Source organism: Chionomys nivalis, chromosome 2 (assembly GCF_950005125.1).
Source record: "Chionomys nivalis chromosome 2, mChiNiv1.1, whole genome shotgun sequence".
NCBI lineage: Eukaryota > Metazoa > Chordata > Mammalia > Rodentia > Cricetidae > Chionomys > Chionomys nivalis.
Genome location: NC_080087.1, coordinates 93,927,119 through 93,948,202, shown reverse-complemented (window position 1 = coordinate 93,948,202; position 21,084 = coordinate 93,927,119). Strand labels below are relative to the sequence as shown.

The 21,084-nt window shown below is 42.6% G+C and overlaps 1 protein-coding gene across 3 annotated transcripts in view; it reads left to right on the top strand.

Moving 5' to 3' along the window:
* The first annotated feature begins 4,850 nt into the window (after positions 1-4,850).
* The window catches only part of Fer (FER tyrosine kinase), a 333,973-nt gene continuing 317,739 nt past the window's right edge, over positions 4,851-21,084 (top strand). Inside the window, exons 1-2 of one of the 3 annotated variants that reach the window (XM_057755306.1) lie at positions 4,868-4,912; positions 19,329-19,473. The gene's annotated coding sequence lies outside the window, so the exon portion shown is untranslated. Of the gene's footprint in view, positions 4,917-19,328; positions 19,474-21,084 lie in introns of all 3 variants that reach the window. The other 2 variants (XM_057755297.1, XM_057755315.1) reach the window with 2 other exon arrangements.

Below are 21,084 nucleotides of genomic sequence, written 5' to 3'. Positions count from 1 at the left end.
GACAACCAGTAACCCTTTTTGGCCAACCAAACAACTTCGTGGAGTCTTTGAGCCCTAGCTCAGTAGGAGACCCTGCCTCAAAATAAGATGTGATACAAGACAAATCTGGCTTGGTCCTTAATGTGGCTGTTACTCAGATTAGCTCACAGTAGCTGTGGTTACCTGCACCAGACCTGGCAAGACCAAGCCATGCAGAATGCCAGCATGGATGAGGGAGATGCCCCTGAAGTCCCACCTCTGTTGGAGGAACTATTGGTCACTGATGGCTGCTGAGGGGAAGAGTCGTCTCCTTAGGGGACATGGCCATACTCACTTCTTTCTTTAAATGCTTCCTTGGAGTAAAGTATCTTGTTCTCATGCACACATTATCTTCCTTTCTAAGATTTATTCTTATTATTTGTAATGTGTGTGTGTGTAAGGGAGACAGAGCTGGAGTTACAGGTGGTTGTGGGTCACTGAACTCTGGTCCCTTGGTACAGCACTATGCATCCTTACCCACTTACTGACTGAGCCAACTCTCCAGCCCAGGGTTTTCTATTTAAAGAAAACCACTCACAGTTCATTGAAATCTCTTTTAGTTTGGTTTTGTACCAGCCCCTCCTCTTCCATCTGGCGTCTGATTTCCATGACTGCAGGAATGATTGCAGATGATACCCACGTATCTTTTTATAGCCGAACTTGCGGATCACAGACGTCATTCTTGGTGTGATTTGGCAAGGGATCTGGCTATGTCAGATACAAGACTCTCCAAGTAGACATAAAAATATTCCTCCTCAGATAAGTCACTGCCCCTGGAAACCCGGGGCCTGCCATTGCAGGAGCCTAGCAAGAGAAGCACGTGGAACCGCACTTACTTCCTCTGCTTCTCTGGAAGGCTCCTCACTCCTCTCTGCACTCAGCTGTCTTTTCGCTCGGCCTCCCCTGGGAGCAAACATTTCTGTTCCTTAGTAACTTGGTGGAGGAAGTTATCTGAGTACCCGGTCTACACATTTCTTAGATTACACAGACTTCCAGCTAATTCTGTGTGCAGCTCCTTTCCTTACTGCTGCCTTCAGGGATCTCTGCCAGCTGGGTTCCCCGAGACCTGGACCTAAGTTTATGCGCTGCCGCAAGCATCTAGAGATAGTAGTCTCAGCCTGCTGCACCTTGTCGACCCGCCTAGCTGGTCTCCTAAACAGATTTCCTTTTAAAAACTCATCCCAGAGCTTCCCAAGTCAGACTCTCTAAGAGGGCGGCTGGTAACGTGCACTTCCTACGAGGCCTTCAGGTGACCACACCGGGAAGTCATTACTCATCACTCCCGCACTGTAGGTCAAGCACACGCTCAAGTTTTGTCTTTGAAGGCACAAAGGACTAGGCATAAGGGAATGAAGGAAAGGGCAGGCAAATCCTGAGAAAACAATGGCTTACTAAAGGGACAGACCTTGACTAAACTGTGCCCATTTTAAGAGAACTCGTCTTGACGAGGAATGTTGGTGGCAGTATTTCTCCTTGGAGAAGGGAAAGCCAAGGGAAACAACCGTGAGTCTGTTGAGCCAGGCAGCCTCTGTCTGGGAGGGGCGCATATGAACGGTTCTTAGTGGGGTTGATGTTGACTTTGAAGACTGCAGGAGTTCGGTTCTGTCATCTGCTTCGCCTTTCTTCCCTCTGCTCCCCTTATTTTCCATTTCCCGTTCTGTAATGCAAAGAAAGTCATACATATGCATTTTGAACTTTGGAAAGCCAATATAACAAACATCTTGACCTTCACCCGGACATGATCTCTAGGGAAAGTATTCGTCTAAGTGAACCATCTCCAGAATCTATGAAGTTTATGTGCTCTGAGGACAGACTGGGTAGCACACACAGAAAAAAAAAAATAAAATAAAAATACCATTTTTTTCTTCTGTCCTCCTTATCACTACATCTGCTTTAGGAGTGGTGTGTACAAGTGGTTAGGTCTAAAAAGTGAACAAGGGAACAGTTATAGATGAAAGGAACTGGCTGAGAGGAGAAGAGAAGGAGCAAAGGTTACAGAAGTGGCACTCGCTGAACTACGTTGGCACACAGCCAACATCCCTCAAGTCCTTGAGACAATTTTAAACAGGAAAACGAGAGGGAGATAGGGTGAGGAATGATATTAACTAAAAGTAAAGAATTAAAAAGTAAAATTTAATTAGAAATTAAAAAGTAAAATTTAATTAGAAATTAAAACCAATTACCTAGTTTTAATGTTCACATTATATAGATTTTTGCCAGGAAAGTCACTTCATTAAAATATAAAATTTGGTATTTAATCTGTACAGATAATACACCGAGGACTTGTTTGTTACAGCTAGGCAGTACTGTGGATTTCACAAACCGTGGCAGCTCCTGGCGCAGATCTAAATTTCAGGGAAGAAAACGGATCCACTAAACCCTATGTTGGTATCGCCAACTGCAGGATGACTGGAATTTAATGAAGGCCGGGAAAGGAAATTATTTTCCTTCACTTTCTATAGTCACAAGATTGTACAAGGAAATTTGCTCAGAATTTTTGGAAGTGGAAAAAAGTATTTGTTAAATATGTTGTAATGCAAAGTGATTATATTATAGGGAAAACCAATAAAACCAGGAGTGCTATTTTCCCTCCCTCCCTCCCTTTTCTTTCTTTCTTTTTGCCAAATTTAACTGTGGTTTATATACCTGATGACTAATTTTTTTTTTTTTTAAATTGCAAAGTTGCACTTCTTAACATGATGCCTGACACAGGGCGGACAACTTAGACTTCTTGAGTGTATTGCTGGGATTAGAATAGATAATTAGAGAGCCGAAAAGGTTTTTATTGCTTTTGGGAAAGTGCATTCCATTCTCATAGATAGGTGTGTGCACAGCCACATCATCTACATTTAGATCTTTTTATAAAGATGGGAGGCCTAAGGTTCTTGGAAAAGGTGTGCTTGGTAAAGCAGTGTCAAAAGTTATATGGTTTTTTCAAACCATTTAATACATACATAAATTTTTATTTATTTCACCCACACTGACATACGCATACAGCATTCCATGCTTATAGAAAATTAGCTTGCAGTTTAGGAGGCTATTTATGTATTTAACTACAGAACTACATAAATACATAGAAAACATCACTTTTAATTTGGAGTTCATTGATAAAATAATGTAAGAGAAGGAAAGCACCTTTATTGTCAAATAGGCATTAAATCAGAATGTGATACATATCCAAGGCATCACCCAAAAGATTGTTAGGACATGAATTTCTCCCTTTTCTGTAAACGAGTAGATACAACCCATTATTAGATTTTCATAATGAGCAATAACTAGTAATAAGGTAAGAGAACGTTGTACTATTTGTCACATCTATAGTGGATTGTTGGGGTGCCATCTGTATTTTAAGAGGAATGGTAATCCTTATGCCTGAGGTAGTTTTGCAATCTAGAGTTCTAGTGTTTCACAGAAACTGGGAGATAGGAGGATGTTTCTGTTGGTGTCTCTGAACTTTGGTTCCCAGGTTTGTTTGTTGCCCCCAGGTAGGGGGTTCTCCTACTCTTAGTGGGGTTCAACCAGGGGTTTAAGTGCTCGAACACTGACTCACACCCTTGTATCTTCCAAGTTCTTGAGGAAGATATCCCTGGATCATGGATCTGATAAGAGTACTCAATAATTGTTTTCTGAGAGAAAGGGGAGAGAATCTCATCCATTTTGAACAGGAAGGAGTAAACATCTGTGTGTCCTTACAGTATGTCTGGTTTCTTGGGCTCTGAAACGGCCTTAAGTGAATAGTCATTTAGAATGAAAAGTACTCATCTTCTTTGGCTCTCACCTAACTCAAAGGTTTTAAGGGTGGGAGTGGAAATGAAGTTGTTAGACTTGCTGCTCGCAACCAGTGTGGCTGAGCTCACGTACAGGATACAATGCCTTAAAAAGCATGCTACGGGAGTGACGCTCAGTGACGAGTAACACCTATCACAGAGCTCCAGATCACCTAGTAAGATCTCTTCTGTCCACATTACTCATTTTGCACCAAATTGCCGAAGAGCGCTTCGGAAAACGGCCCTTATTGGAAGAGCCGATCAGTCTGAGTTCTCGCTTTCCAGACTCTCCTAGAGGTAAGTACTTTGGAGGGGACCGCTCCCAGGACCCGAGGTACACCTTGCAACAGCATCCATGTGCCCAGAAGCCTCTCAGATCGTCAGCGTCGCAGGCACCGGGAGAACAGGAGTGAGAAGAGACTAGTGCTGAGCGTGCTGCAGAAATGCAAAGCCGCTTTAAAGGAATCCACGTTACAGCACACGCAAGCAAAGCGCGGGAAGGTAGAGGGACAGTCCGGTGCCGAGCCCGCTCGGGGTGGGGAGGAGACGCCGCACCCGCCCGTACCCCGCGGGTGCTCCACGTCTAGGCACGCCTCCTTTCCGGCCGGAGCGCGGGGCTGACCCTTCCCGGCGGCCCCAGCTTATCACCCGGCCAGGCCATTTCCCGGCTTTCGGCCCTGCGAGCCTCCCCGAGTTTCCTGTCCGGCCACCTCTGCCTCCGCGCCCATCCCGATAGCTGGGCTCGGAGAATCGGGCTCCTCAAAAAGGGAGAGCAGCGAGGACCAGCCCCGCGGACAAGCGGCCCACAGGGCGGCGGCCGCGGCCCACGCCTCCGCGCCCGCAACCCCAGCCCGCTTCCCACCCGCTAAGCCCCGCCCCTCGCGGGCCCGGGCCAATGGGCCGCGCCCGCCTCCTGGGAGGTAGTAGGGGAGGGGGTTGGGACCGGCGGCAGCGCCCGCCCCTCGCCCTTGCTCATTGGCTGAGAACTCAGGGTGCCCGGAGACCGGAGTGTAACGGGATTGGCTGTAGAGGTTCGCGACGGCGGCGCCTATTGGCTGGGGCAGCCCCCGTGACGCCGGTGGCGACTGGCTCCCGGGTCTGAGGGGCTCCTGCTTGTCAGGTTCTAGGTAGGTGCGTTTCACGCCGCCGTCGGTAGGCACTGTTGCCCCGGGCAACGCCCCGGGAGGTGGGAAGGAGGCCGGAAGGCGAGCTCAGCACCGGGGGCAACCGTCCCCACCCGCAGCGGGGCGCCGGGCTTTGGCCCAGCGGGCGAGGGCTGCTCGGAGGCTCTTCCTCCGCCCTCAGCCGGCTCCGTCCCCGCCCGGGGCTGCGGGGTCACTCGCCCCATCCTCCCCACGACGGAACATTCCGGGTTGGGCTTGGGTCCGGCTGCTCACCCGGCCCGCCGGGCCCGCCCCTCCCACCCGCCCGCACCCGGAGGCTGAGGGGGCGGTGCCGGCCGCGGCGGGCGCCTGGCCCCGCCCCGTCGCGGGTCGCGGGTCTGCGGGGCGTGGGGCGGGGTTGGGGGCTGCGGCGCTGCGAGTCCGCACCCGCTTCCTACTGGCGCTCATCGCCGGTCGTTCACGGTACCCAGAACTCTTGTGGGCTCCTCCCCTGGCCGCCCTGTCCTGGCCCGCAGCCCCTTCACATCGGGACCCACTAACCCTGTCTCGCCTCTCCTCCAGCTTCACGTCCCATTGCCCCTCTTGTTCAGGGCTGCCCTTCAGGAGTCCGAACCAGATCTAGACTCCTGGTGTGAAGCCGACAGTCAGGGGCGATTTTTTTGCCCCAGGGGCTGTTTAGGGGTCTGAGGTGTCTGGAGGCACCCTTGTGTCCTCCTTGCACTCCTCTTAGGAACAGCTCTCTGAAACATGAGGTTAGTTTTGGTAAGAGCGAGGACGCTTTTCAGAAGAGTTAGAGTTCAGCTCTAAGTTTCCATGAGGTGGTCGATTTGGTACTCTACGTTTGTGATATGGTTGGGGATGCCATTGCAACCTAAATTTGCTAAGGTTAGGGCAGCCTTTCATTTTTATGCACCTTGTGATGTCCGTACAATGAACCTGACTATTTCGCCTTCTGAAGAATCATACATATGTACAGTAGTCTCACCATCCTTCAAGCATATGCTACTCCAGCTTGTAGAGGAGTTTTCAGGTGTTTTAAGAAAAACTCACCTGAAGTTGCTGCATAGTAAAGTAGGATTTTAAAAAAATTGAAGATAAGGCCAACACTATTTTAGTGGTTGATGTCTAAAAATTTTGCGCTCCCTCTGTGAAATGGGAATAGGATTAAAGGGGAAAATAGTATTGCAAAATGCTTTGTTGGGTGCAGGGACTGTTTGTATCCACACCTCCCCAGGATTTATGAAAGAGCCACAGGATATAAAAGGTTGAGTGTATTTTACAGCCAAGAAAATATTTTCTGATAGCCCTCGAGTTAAGGGTTTTCAAAGGTCCCAGGGATGTTTTAAGAGAGTACATAGGCATTCTTGGAAACACTTTCGGTTTTCTTCCATAAAAGACCTTTGGCGAAGATCTGTTTCTTTTCTGCATTGACAGTATTAATATACACTAGCTGAGATTATGTAGTGTCCTGTAAATGCAGCGTCTGCTCTGCTTCAGAGGTAGATGTCATTGGCGTGGGAGAAGTAGTCCAGGCATTTCTGGACGAGATACTCGAATTTCATTCTTAGTTGCCATGTCGCTCTAACTTGCCTATGAACTCTTCAGATTCACGGTCCTTTCCTCTCCTGTCAAAAGTTAGAAAAAGTGAGGTGTGCTTGTTTAATGTGGCCGCAGTACCTTTTAATAGCTGTTCCATAATAAATATTAACAGCAGAGGAACCGAAACGATCAGATTGGAAAAGCTAACATAACTGTATAGAAGAACAAAATATTGTAAGGTCCTCGTTTATAAGTGGAAATAGTAAAACTAAATAGTAACAGGAAAAAGGCCGTAGTAGTTTAGTTCCGAGAAGCACTACTCAGCGTGTTTGTGAAGTGTGAAAAGACAGATCTTTGTATCTATGCCGAGATTAGCAATGTCATTGTGGTAGTCACAGGAAAGATAGCCTGCAAACTTGTCGTAGACACTAGTGTTCTGTTCTAAGCTTGGCTTTATGTTAGTAGATGGCAGTTTTGCACCATGATGTACGTCTTTCAGAGTGAGAACCAAGGAATGATCGCTTATTCAGTGTTTTGATCATGTAACTGAATAAATTGGACCAATCTTATGCATGTTGTTTTGGAAGAATGTATTTTGTGATGGAAAAGAATTTGCAAACGCAGCTTAAGAAAATAGCTACGTGGAGACCGAGTAACCTTGTTTACTAGGTTTACTAGTGTCTCAGCAGGACTTCAACTCTCTTCAGTGTTGCGTCATAGGGTTAATAACGGAAGATCTTAATACAGAACTTCAGAACAAAAGTGAAATGACATTCATTTATATACATATAGTAATTGTATCTTTTCAGTCTTAGGGAAATTTTTCTTAAATATTTGTGACCTTTTAAATTTCAGAAAGACTTTATACCTATCTTTGTACACACCTAATTTCTAAAATATTTAAGAGGTAGTTATCAGAATTTACAAATGGATACGATTTTGATTGTTTTGGGGCATATTTATTGTGGTGTATACATCAGACAGAAGAAGGGCATAGTTCTGAACTTGAGTGAATTCAGCTAACTTGGCAATGGTGACTCGCATGCTAGGTTTGCACCAGAGTGCCGCTTTCCCTGCCTCTCCTCCTTCTTACTCATTTTATTCCCATTTTCATCTAGTTACTCAGGATGAGTTCTGCAAAGTCAGTTGAGAAAATACAGAGAAGAAAAGTAATTCTATCATAGTTAATGTTCTGAAAATAACCGAAACTTGCCGTGTACCAAAAGATACTGTCAGTTATGACAGTCTGGTGTATACCTTCCAGTGTATCTGCATCTGCATCTGTGTTAGAGAGTTCCTGAGTTTGAGGCTTGGCTATACTAACTTAGCCGCTTCCAGATCTGGGGAAAAACAGAATAGAGGATGTATTAGAGCTGAAACAGAGGAATCAGAATAAAGTAGCTGCTTTTTTCTTACTCTGTCGGAACAGGTACAGTAATAATGCTTGTAGTTACTGATGTTTGACTACCACATTATGGGGTCGTCAAAAGCTTTGGAAATTCAAAAATTATATAGGTAAACTGAAGTTTACTTAGTACCTTTCTAAGAAAATAAATTTTAAGAAAAATATCTCCATTCTAGGGGCATTGCATATTGAGCTTTAAAGAATGTAACATCATGCATAACTTGTAATTATTTCTCAAATCTTCATCTGTAGTTATAAAACTATGACTAATATTCAGTCTGTATTATTACCATTCATTAGAAGCTTGATATTATCTCTTTCCTCAGTAAGTATTAATTAAAAGTCTGGAAATTTTAATGACAGAGTTCCCTGCCAGGTTGGGAAAGTGCAGTGGAAAGAAGAACGGTTTATTTTGAAGCCATATAACTTGGGCTTCAGCTCCAGTTTCTCTTTTGTGGGATCTTGGACAAATTACTTAATATCATCAAATCATAGTTTCCTCTTCTATTAAATGAGTAAGATAGAATTACCTCACACAGTAGTTATGCAGAGAAAAGGAGACAATGTAAGTAAAAGTGCCTGAAGTTAGGAAGTGCTCAGCTTTTGTGTTCAGCTCTTTACATCACTTTCCATCTGTTCTGGTGTTAGCAGGATGGCTCTGTCTTAGTTTGAACTCTTTCACTAAAGAGATGCCATGACCAAGGCAACTCTTATAAAAGAAAGCATTTAACTGGGGTCTTGCTTACAGCTTCAGAAGGTGATGGGGGGAGGGAGGGAAAAGAGGGAGAGAGGGAGAAAGAAAAAGAGAGGGCGAAAGAGAGGGAGAGAGGGAGAAAGAAAAGAGAGAGAGAGAGAAAGAGATGTGAAGAGGGAGGAGAACACAAAGAACGTGGGCAAGCACCTTCTGGTACCAGCAAAGCTGGTCCTCAGGGAGGGGGCACTAAGATCAGTTTCTCAGATCAGGGCCTCTGGATCCTGATTCTGAAGTGCATAGGGGTAGCCTCTTCCACCTCTCAGGTATAACCAAGAGCTCTGACAGTCCTAGCTAACAATTAAAAGAGGGCTTCTTATTTCTGGTATTGGGGATTTTGGCTTTTGTTAGGTGGTCTTTGGCTCTTTTTTCATCTGTAATCCCAGATGAAAAAAGTTCATTAAAACTACACACACACACACACACACACTGAGTTATGTGCATTATAGTTTTTTTAGTAGTTAATAGTTTAATTCTTTGTGACTTTTTCAGCCATCCATACTATTTTACCTCTCTCCTTCCTCTTGTATTTACCTTCCTCTCTCTTCCCTAAGGACTGTTCCCCCTTCCCCTCATCAGATCAATAGTTTCAATTCTTAAAATATTTTCTTTAGCTTTAGGATACCATTTGTTGTTGGTTGAGTGTGCTGTAAATTCCTTTCATTTGAAAGTATTGAATTAAAATCCATAGAGAGAAGGTAAATCTTATTTATTTATTTATTTATTTATTTATTTAGGTTTTTTGAGACAGGGTTTCTCTGTAGCTTTGGTGCCTGTCATGGAACTAGCTCTTGTAGACCAGGCTGGCCTCGAACTCACAGAGATCCACCTGCCTCTGCCTCCCAAGTGCTGGGATTAAAGGCATATGCCGCCACCGCCCCGGCTAAATTTGATTTTCTTAAATTTCTTATTAGCACTCCCAGTTTGGATCTCATTCACTTAGTCTGTTTAAAGTTTAAACTGTTTAATTATGAGATTCTAGTTTTTAAAAGAAAACAGTTTAAATGCGCAGACAGCTTGTGGATGTTGGGTGCACTGAGTAAGCCCTCCACTAGGCCTTAGTTGAACTATGCAGCAGTGACTGTCCCATCCTGCTGCACACGTTTTGATTTAAGTTAGTGATTCTTCATGTTTTTTCCCCATCCAAATACAAGATGTTTGCATGTGTGACAGTCTAGTGCGGTTTCTAGATGCCAGCTGTGATTTAGTCTTCCTTTCCCACTCAGGTTTATCAGAATGGTGGTGTTGACAGTCTTATCACTAGAGGAACAAACTTGGATTTACTTTAAGTATTGAAAAAAGTCATCAAAAATGTCTATGACTTATCTGTGACAAATGCTTGAGACAAACCTTGCCATTTCATTGTTGAGATCAAGGGAATTCCTCTTTCCTTAAATGAAAGTCTGTCCTATGTTTTCTGGTTGTTCTTGTAATATAATAGAAAATGCTATTATGCTGATTTTGTGTAATTGATAATGAAGAATCCAACATTTAAAAGTTGCAGCAAATGTTAGCCAGCAGCAAAAAGCACTTGACTGAAAACACTACAGTATTTGTTATAAATGACATCAATTATTATAGAAAAATGGCAATTAGTTTTATGGTGAAAACTGTCTCTGCAGTGTAACTGTTTTAGGAGTCTTTATATTCTAGGCACTTAGTATCTTAAAATGCTCCTTACATTGGCCCAGTCAAAGAAGTGTCTGTAAAATTACATTGCTCAAATGGGAGTGCACTTAATTCTTTTAAAATTTAGTTTTAAGTTTCTGAGATGCGTTTCTCACCATGTAGACCATGCTGGCCTCAAATGGAGATTGACCTGCCTTAGCCTCCCCTGTCCTGGGATTAAAGGTGTACTTAATGTATTTTGAGATTGCTTTTAATCAGTCATTTTACAGAGAAGGATGGTTAGAAATGAATATTGAACAAAAGTTTTAAGTCCTGTAGACTTTTGGCCTTTGATAAAGTCATTTCTTGAAACATTTGCAAATTAAGGATCTACTTCTGTAAAAGGAAATAAATTTAATTAAAAAAACTTAAGCTGTCTCTTCAAACTTTTGATGATTCAATAGAGTCATAGTCATTGACTTTATTTTTTATTTTTTTTTTTTGGTTTTTTTTTCGAGACAGGGTTTCTCTGTGGTTTTGGAGCCTGTCCTGGAACTAGCTCTTGTAGACCAGGCTGGTCTCGAACTCACAGAGATCCACCTGCCTCTGCCTCCCAAGTGCTGGGATTAAAGGCGTGCGCCACCACCACCCGGCCAGTCATTGACTTTATTAAGTATTATTTTTTCTTTTAAAATGAGAGCCAGGGAACACTGCATTCTGCAGTTTATACATAGGTAAAGATTCCTGTATGCTATATGCTGGCTAAGCTTATGTTCCGAAATAACAACACACAAACTGTATTCTTTTAAACACTGCTTGGCCCATTAGCTCTAGCCCTTACTGGCTAATTCTCACATCCCGATCAACCCATCTCTAACCTGTGTAGTATCAGTCTTACCGGGAAAGATTCAGCATTTCTGACCTGGCGGCTTGCTTCATGGTGTCAGCCCGAGAGAGGGGAGCATGGCGTCTGAGCTCACTTCCCTTCTTCCCAGCATTCTATTCTGTTTACTCTACCCACCTAAAGGCTGGCCAATCAAATGGGCCAAGGCAGTTTTCTTTATTAGCCAATGACCTTCCTCCATCATTTCCTCTTTTTCTGTTTAAACAGAAAGGAAAGGCTTTAACTTTAACATAGCAAAATTACATATAACAAAAGTTATCAAGCAAGAATTACAGTTACAATATTTACATCTATTTTATCTTTTATCATAACAAAGGAAAATAGCTATAACTATCTATCTATTCTTCAACTCTATCAAAGACTCCAGAAGGATATAATATTACCTAAGTAAATGAGAAGTAAGCAACTTACAAATCTCTAGAAATCACAGAGACATCTCGCTGCCTGGACAGTCACCCAAAGTTCCTCTGTACCGTTGGGGCATCCATATTCGGCCTAAAGGCCCGTGGTATCCAGAGACATTTCCATGAAGCAGGAAATTTCAAAGGCAGTTCAGTCACTGTCTGCTGTATCCTGCAGAATGTTTCGCAGACTCTTTCATGAATCGGGAACCCCGAAAGATCATCTCACCTTTAGGCAAGTTCAGCAGTCCTCTTTCTGCGGGTTCTCTGTGTCCAGTTTATACAATAGTCCAGGCGAGAGCGAAGGCGTAAGTGGCTTGCCCAAATGGCTATCAAACTCCATAAGGTGCCTCTTCGATGCCCATCTTCTTTCTTCTTGAAGTAGATTGGTGCTGCCAGGAGCAGACGTGTCTCATTGTCATGAAAAGCCCTAAGTTATTAAAACATTAAATGCCATGTTCTGTAGTCTTTGAAAGATATGAAGAGTGCCTATCTAAAATATATCTATGTACATCTAGAAAATCTTAACTAACATGACTACAAACTTGACTATTATAGATGATTATTAACAACCTATATACATTTTTACATGAACTACACAATCACAATACCTTAAGAGCAGAAATACATATACATATAACAAAATTGATCTTAAATTTATATCAATAAAGTCAAATCCATACTGATGCAAATTATTCATATCTATATCATATCCCCTTTAAATGTAAAAGAACATTTATAAACATATTTGGGAACATGGGCACAGTTTATTTTCTCCAAATTGCTTCCTGCTGAATGGGGGCGCTGTTATTTAGGCCTTTCATGGTATAACCTGTGTGCTAGATTCATCTCAGTCGGCAGTTGAGCAAAGTAATTTGTTGAGGGTGTTCACAGCAACCTTTCAGGAGGGCGTGGTCTATCATACCATATTGGGATAAAAGCAATCCACAGTGTCTCATCCTCTGTGAAAACAAAAGAAGAAACTCTTTTCCAAAGTATCATATCCTTAGATCCAAATTTTAAAGTCAAGGTATTTTCAAAATATCTATGTTGGATTAGTTCAGCAGCATTTATAAACAAATATCTTTTAGCAGTTTTTGTTCTTTCCTCAGCATTCAAACAATTCAAAGAGAGCATGATAGCATACAGTATCAAGATTCTCTGTGTATTTTCCATCTTTGTGCAGCTTTGTTTTAACCTCTATTTCATTTGTTTTTACTTTTAACTTTTTGCTTTTTGAGACAGGTTCTCTGTATATCTTTGTCCTGGAATAACTCTGTAGACCAGGCTGTCCTTGAACTCTCAGAGATCCGTCTGTCTCTGCCTCCCAGGCCTTGGGATTAAAGGCGTGTGCTACCACACCTTGAAATCACAGAGGTCAATCTCCTCTGCCTCCCAAGTGTTGGGATTAAAGTTGTGTACTACCACACCCAACTACTTTCTTTCTTCCTTTTTTACTTTTAAGAACTTTAACTTTTAGCCTGCATATATTTTTAAACACACTGTAAATCATTTAAAGGTTTTCTTTGTCTTTGAATCTCTCTTTACTGTATATCTCTCTTTTTCTGACCACACGAGCCTTTAAATTACTGAGCAATATGGGTAGGATTAAAGCCGTGGCTTTGCTAGCTAGATCCATCCCATTCCTTAGCTTTCTAGCCTCATGGCAGAGGTAACAGCTGTGGCCATTTTTATTGCTACAAATCTATGGCGTTTCAAGGTCCCTGCCAGCAAGCAAGTTGCAGCATTCTGCTCACAGATCACACTCATTCGGACTGACTGCCTGAGAGTCAGAGTTTGCCCTGGCAGGACAGACCAGAAAGCCAGCATTTTAAATAAAACAGCACAACTTTTTTTCTGCTACGGCTGAAAACAAACAAGCGTGCAGTCAGCTTTTATCAATACCATTTAAGTGTTTCGTGGTAGGACCTCTTAATGAGCTGCAGGGTTTTGCAGCTAAAGCTGAGTCAGGAAGCCTCTCTTAGCTGAGAGCGTTTGCTTGCCTCTAGCAAGCAGAGCAGACCCAGGAAATTGCTGCTACCAAGAAAACATGCTTTACTTTATTCTTTCCCAAGCTTTCTCAGGCTTTCTGTGGATTCAGTTGTCCCCACGTTTGGGCGTCATTCTGTTGTGGGAGCTGCAGGCAGCATTCCTGCCACTCCCGGTCGCCTGGCTAGCTTATGTTCCGAAATAGCAACACACAAATTGTATTCTTTTAAACACTGCTTGGCCCATTAGCTCTAGCCCTTACTGGCGAATTCTCATATCCCGATCAACCCATCTCTAATCTGTGTAGCACCAGTCTTACCGGGAAAGATTCAGCATGTCTGACCTGGCGGCTTGCTTCATGGTGTCAGCCCGGGAGAGGGGAGCACGGCGTCTGAGCTCACTTCCCTTCTTCCCAGCATTCTCTTCTGTTTACCCACCTAAAGGCTGGCCAATCAAATGGGCCAAGGCAGTTTTCTTTATTAGCCAATGACCTTCCTCCATCATGCTAGTGTCCGGGAGGTTGCAGGGCAAGAGAGCATTTCTGGCTTCCAAAGCTTCCTGCTTGTCACAGAGTTACAGATTGGTGTTTGGTTTCTGTGACACTCAGTGCTTGCGGGCTCGCTGATGGCTGATGTCGTAGGGATCGAATCCGTTCTCTCCGTGAGGTTGAGTATGTCTGAGGTCCGTCTATGCTCTTCCTGTGCAGCTTGGGAGAATTTCCCGCACTTGGCTGATGGGGGCTCTTTTGGAAGCATCACCCTGTGCACAAAGGAGAGTGCCAAGGTGATTTGTGAACTCAGATGACAGAAGTCATGGCAGCACCATCGTTATTTTGCTTAAACCCCAATCTTTGAAGTAATCCTTAGTTCATTTTCTTTAATGTCTCCCACACAATCATTCAACATATTCCTTCTTGCTTCAAAAACATTCTGAAATCTAATTATTGCACCTCCACTTCCTTCATCCTAGTTGAACATCATTTTCTTTCGCATGACTCCTAGTGACACTCGCTGCTCCCCAAAGGAGCCTTTCATCCATTTGAGAAGCCGGCCCTTCCTGCAGCCTTCAGGGCGCAGCACAGGCTCTGCAGATGAGCCATAGTTTGTGGCCCTTGTCTCTTCGCTGCAGGATCTTTGCTAAGATTTTTATTCTCTCCACCATTCTCTACGCACAGGCCTCCTTGCTGTGCCTTAAACAGAGACTCTCTATTCTCTCCCTCTTGGCCTGCAGTGCTTTTTCTCCAGGTCTTGGTATAACTCCTGTCTTTATCTTCTTCGGGTCTCTGTTATGTTACCATTAGTCTACCTCTCCCAGGCTTCTTAACTGAGTTTCTTCTCTGTAGTGATTGTCACAGCTAGTTTTTAATATTTTTTTAAAAAATATTTTTGATTTCCCTTTTTAAAGTATAATCTCCATGGAGGCAGGATTTTTGGTCAGTTTTTTTTGTCACATAGCTAATAGTTGTCAGCACATATTTGAATGAAATAGTAATCAAAACAGTTATTTGTCTTCTGTATCACTGTAGGAAGTGACAATGCTACTTTGCTATTCATCTTGGCCTGCCATCCAGTGCTAGTTTGCTATAGTTGTGTGTCTGTCTCTGGGTGTGTCGCTGAGGTACATGCATGTGGGTGTGCCTATGTGTACACCTGTGAGACACATGTGGACACCACAGCAGGACATGGGGTGTCTTTCGGTATCGCCTTCTGCCTTATTGCCTTGAGACTTGGTCTGCTACTGAACTGAAGCTGTCTAGTGTAGGCTGGTCGGGCAGTGAGCTTTGCGGTTCTGCCCATCTCTACCCCACAGTGCTGGAGTTACAGATGTGGGCCAGCCTGCCTAGCTGTTTTACACAGAGGTTGGGGATTCAAACTCAGGTTCTCATGCTTGCAGAACAGCTGTTTTTCCCCAGTAAACTATCTCACCAGCACAAGCCCGTTAGAGTTTAGGTTCATGTACTAACCAAGTCCTATATCAGAGCTCTACCTAGAGTTAATTGCAGCAAAAGTAGTAGCCAGAGGCATGTCACAGCAGTGTTTCCTTGTCCTGTCATTTTTGACAGATCATATGATAGGGCCGGGTGGTTGCATGTATAGTCAGTGGATTTGCATTCCAGGAGAGAGGGCTGGAATAAAGATATTCTAAACTGCTCTTTCTCCTTAGGGAGATACCATCTCTACTTTCAACATTGTCCTTTTGTGGATATCATTGTACCTTTGCTTCTCCTACATTCTTCCCCCAAGTGCTGCTCTGGCTCCACCTAATCCCCATCTGTGAAGAAAAACACATTTGAGAAATGGGAATTCCATTTGGGCTGAGTGTGTGAGAGATGAGGACCTGTAGCATCACAGAAGTCAGTCGGTAGGGAAGATAAAGGGGTACCACAAAGGACTCATCCATGTCCAGTTGTGCTGTGGGAATCCTGGCTGGGTTTTGGGAACGATGATAATGCATATGAAGCAACACAAAGAACCCCATTTCTTCACAAATCTATAGTATAATAAAGTCCTGTTTGAACACATCATCAGTAATTCATTTTGAAATGAATCCACTTCAATATTAATGAAAATGCTTTTCCACTGAAAAATTATAGAGAAGACTTAGCTAGAGATTAAGAGAAACCACATTGGTGCTTTGACTGGCTGTCTTGAGGAAACATTTGACTGCTCAGTATTGAGCCTGGATCCAGTTGAATAGTTTTGTCTGTTCCATGTAGTGTGTTGAGCATGACCATACCACAGCAAAAGATGAAAATGTGAAATTCTAAATAACCCAGTTACAGCACCGGCAAGAGAGTCAAACATTTAAATATTAAAAACTGAGTGGATTACTCTGATTTGGGGATATATTTGAAAAGGAACTAATTACTTATACAGTGTATACATTCATACATACTTGCTGCATTTGATTCCATAGAAATATTAAATGGGAATACTAGAGATTAGGAACACTTGCTTTTCCTGAGAATTTGAATTCAGTTCCCAGCACCAATGTCAGGTGACTCCTAACTGCTTGTGACTCCATCTTCCAGGCGTCCAATGCCCTTTCTGGCCCTCTTGCAGACTTGTCCATATGTGGCATACACACAGACTTGTGTACATACACATAAACAAATGTACACAGGGCTTCGTGGCATTCATTGTCAGTTTCAGCACCCAGGAGTCAGAGGCAGGCAGATCTCAGAGGTAGGCAGATCTCAGAGAGTTTGAGGCCAGTCTGGTCTATAGGGGGTGTTCCAGGTCAACCATGGCTACATAATGAGACCTTACATAAAAATTAAAAAAAAAATAAAATCTAAAGGAAAAAAGGAGAGAAACATAAAAAATGAGAGCCAGTGAAATGACTCATCTGGTAAAGGTGCTTGCCAGTAGGCCTGAGGTCCTGAGTTCAGTCCCAGGAGTCCATATGCTGGAAGAGCCCCTGCTTCTGCAAGTTGTCTTCTGACCTAATAATATATACTATATTGCTATGGTAGAACTTGTGTGCTTTTCTGAAAGAATATAAAAGAAGTGATGACTAAAATTCCTATTTAAATATTTTCAGTTATACATTTTGCCACCTACAGGAACTCATTCAGAAGCCTTACTTTCTGCCACTGTGTACTCATCAGAGAGAACTGTAATTCACTTTATGATGGAGCTCATTCAGTTACACTTGCTTGGCGGCTGCTGTGTCTCAGCTGTGGTGTGCAGGACATTAACAAGATAGAAATTCCTTCCCTCATTTACAGTTTAATGGAAGAAGAGGGATTTAATGACATTTTAAATTCTGCGGAGGTTAGAATTGCAGTCACGTTAGCATTGAGAACCATGCCAAATCTAGAAGAAATAAAATGTTTGGAGGCAGTGAACGTATCTTTGGAAATGTGAAGATCACTGGGAGAGTGGAAGACTTGGAGAATGTGACTGATGTCGGTTTCCTGACTGGAAGGAAGGCAGATGTTTCTGGTGACATGTGTGAAATGCCATTGGGTCTTATTAAAGTTAAGGGAAGTGGCGGTAAATAAATAAATAAAATTATAAAAAAATAAGATGGGCCAGAGAGATGGCTCAGTGGGTGAAAAGCATTTGCTGTGCTCGCCCGATGACCAAAGTTCAACTTCTAGGACCCACGTGGAGGTGGAAGGAGAGAGCCAACTCCACAAGTTAGCCAGTTATCCTCTGGCTTCCACACTTGTCACACACACACGCACACACACACACGTGCGCGCGCACACACACATACACACACTTGGGGTGGGGACGAGGAGAAGAGAGGACAGAGGATTATAGACTAGGAATCCAGGGTTAGAAACAGAAGGTTTCTATGAGGCAGAAGAGAAGAAAGTTACAAGGTTGTAGAGCACGTAATACGGTCCTTGTATTCGTACAGATGTTTGCATGGATTCAGGCCGCTATTGCTCAAAGATGTCATATTAAAAATGTTTGTATTGTAATGCACATATTTGTTTTTCTTGTCCTTATTCCTCCAAAATACTGTATATTGTGTATAATGTGATACATAACATTTATACTATAACATGTATTTGTAACCTAGAGAGGGCTTAACGTATTTAGGATGATGTGGGCAATTTTTATGCAATACTGTGCCACATCTGTTTTATTTTTACTTAAAACTATTGTCATGTGTACATGTGGTGGGGTGCATATGGAGGTCAGAGGACAACTTTGAGGAGTTGGTTTTTGCATTGTTTGGTTTGAGGCAAGGTCTCTCTTGTTCTGCCAAGCTATGTTGGGTTCTCCAGGCTAGCTGACTCTTAAACTTGTTTGTAGTCTTCTGTCTGCCTCCCATTTTATCTCTCTTGATGTGTCCTGGCAGTATGAACTCAAGTAGGCTGCTCTGTGCTGTTTTATATAAAGGACCTGAGCATCTGCAGGGGTCCCAGGACTAATCCATGTGAATTCAAAGGGATCACTGTAAGTGGACATCAGTGATAAAGGAAAGACCACAACCAAGAGGCCTCTTCATTTTTAAGAATTGAAATAAAACCTGCCAAATCAATGAATATATTCTAAAGCATTTGAGACAGAAAATATGTCTTTGTTGGGAAAGTCTTCCTTAACCCTTTGTCATCTTTTGCATACCTAATTACTACTTCTGACTGTGGCATTTTCACTCCAGTTTTTTTTTTAGTTAAAATATAGTTATATCATTTTGCCCTTTCTCTTTCATCCCTCCAACCGTTCCTTAGCCTCCCCTTACTCCCTCTCAAATTCATGACCTGTTTTCTTTGATTATATTTGATATGTGCATGTGTGTGTGTGCATGTGTGTGTTCGTGCACAAATATATAAACACAAACACAACCTGTCGGGTCTGTTTACTGTTGCATGTATGTACATGATTTCTGGGCTGACCACCTGGTATTGGATAATGAATTAGGGAGCTCTTACTAAGGAAGACTCTTTCTCTGTAGGTGTAACTTGCATGTAGTTCTTTGTCTAGGGGTGGGGCTGCCTGACATTTAACCTCACCACATGTAGCATTTTTTAAATAAGTGTAGTACCTCACTGTTTCTGCTGTGCTTCCAGCCTGAAGTTAGTTTTATGCTTTGAAAATGGAGAAAAACAAAAACAGGCTCTTCAGAGTTGGGACTAGGTGGGTTGCGTGTCAAAGAAAGGGGTAAGCATCTGGGCAACTGTGGAAGGAGAGAAAAGGGAGAAAGGGTGGGCAGGCAAGTTAGGTCCATGTGGTTGTCTTATTCAGTGAAGGGGAAAAAGTGGCCATTAGATTCTAATAAGAACCTCACTGCACTTCACATATACGTATTTATCTCTCTCCTCTGTGATGAGTACTTCTGACTCCTTACCTTTCTTCTTACAGCCCAGTTCTTTTGGCTAGACCTATGGTCACTCCCGTGAGACTTCACTGCACACTTTCTCAAGTGTCTTCTTCATCCTTAATGTGTAATTCCTCACCATGGACCTGCTCCTTTAGCTAAGACATGGCCATCAATGGTAGTAGTAAGGTAGGATTACTTTACTGTTCTTAGTAAATTGCTAAAAACTTTGATTTTTGGTTTGGCCTCTGAACCTGTCTGTAATAGTTTTGTGTTAACATTTTAGTACTCTTTATATTAGATTATTATACTTCAGAAGGCTACTACCATGTCATGTGTAATTTATTTTTGCTTGTCATTTAATACATTTTGCATATGGCACTTGTGATCAGATTAGTTTTTTCAACTAAAACTTTTGATTGGCAGAATCTCAATACCCATATTGCTTTTTCCGCCTGTGTGCCTATCAGTCCTATGTTTTCAAATGCCTGACACCAAACTCAGCATGCTTTTCTTTTATATTGATTTTATTGAGCTATATATTTTTTCTTTGCTCCCCTCCCTGCCTCTTCCCTCCTCTTTAACCCTCTACCATGGTCCCCATGCTCCCAATTTACTCAGGAAATCTTGTCTTTTTCTCCTTCCCATATAGATTAGATCCCTGTATGTCTCTCTTAGGGTCCTCATTGTTGTCTAGTTTCTCTGGGATTGTGATTTGTAGGCTGTTTTTCTTTGCTTTATGTTTAAAAACCACTTATGAGTGAGTACATGTGATAATTGTCCTTCTGGGTCTTGGGTTACCTCACTCAAAATGATGTTTTCTAGCTCCATCCATTTGCCTGCAAAATTCAAGCTGCTGCTATTTTTTCTGCTGTGTAGTACTCCATTGTGTAAATGGACCACAGTTTCCTTATCCATTCTTCGGTTGAGGGGCATTTAGGTTGTTTTCAGGTTCTGGCTATGATAAACAGTGCTGCTATCTATGAACATACTTGAACACATGTCCTTGTGACACGATTGAGCATTCTTTGGATATATACTCAAAAGTGGTATTGCTGGGTCTTGAGGAAGGTTATTTGCTAATTTTCTGAGAAATTGCCATACTGATAGGGTCAACATGCTTTTCCTATTGAAAATCTCAGTCTTTGTTCTGTTTTCTGTATTTCTGTATTTCTAGAAGATTCTAAAGTGTAAACTGCGACTGTGCTTTCATTTCCTGGCCACCCAGATGTCAATAATCACACAAAACTGTATTAATTACAACAGTGAGCCAATGGCTCAGTCATATTCCTAACTAGCTCTTATATCTTCAATTAACCCATTTCTACTAATGTGACTTACGAGTAATGTTCTGGTGTCTTTCTCCTCCAGCAGCTACATGAAGTCTCCTTGAATCTCTCTGCCTACTCTGTATATCTCTGTTCAGATTTCCTGCCTGGCTTTACTCTGCTAATCCATTGACCAAAACAGCTTTATTCATCACCCAATAAAAGCAACACACATACAGAAGTACATCCCACATCACTGAAGTGATTTGAAATTAAATTAATAATTAATTAAAAGGCATATAATACTATTGTTGGGGAAAAGCTTTAACAAAGCATTAACTAGTATGTATTACAAATATGCTGGTTATGGTCGTGCACATCTAAGCACTCAAGAGACAGAGGCAGGTGGATCTCTCTGAGCTTGAGGTCTGCTTGGTCTATAGCAATTTTCAGGCTAGCCATGGCTACATAGTGAGAACCTGTGTTTTATCCTAGCATGCCTATCTCTTATTTTCTGTTAAGTTCATTTTTG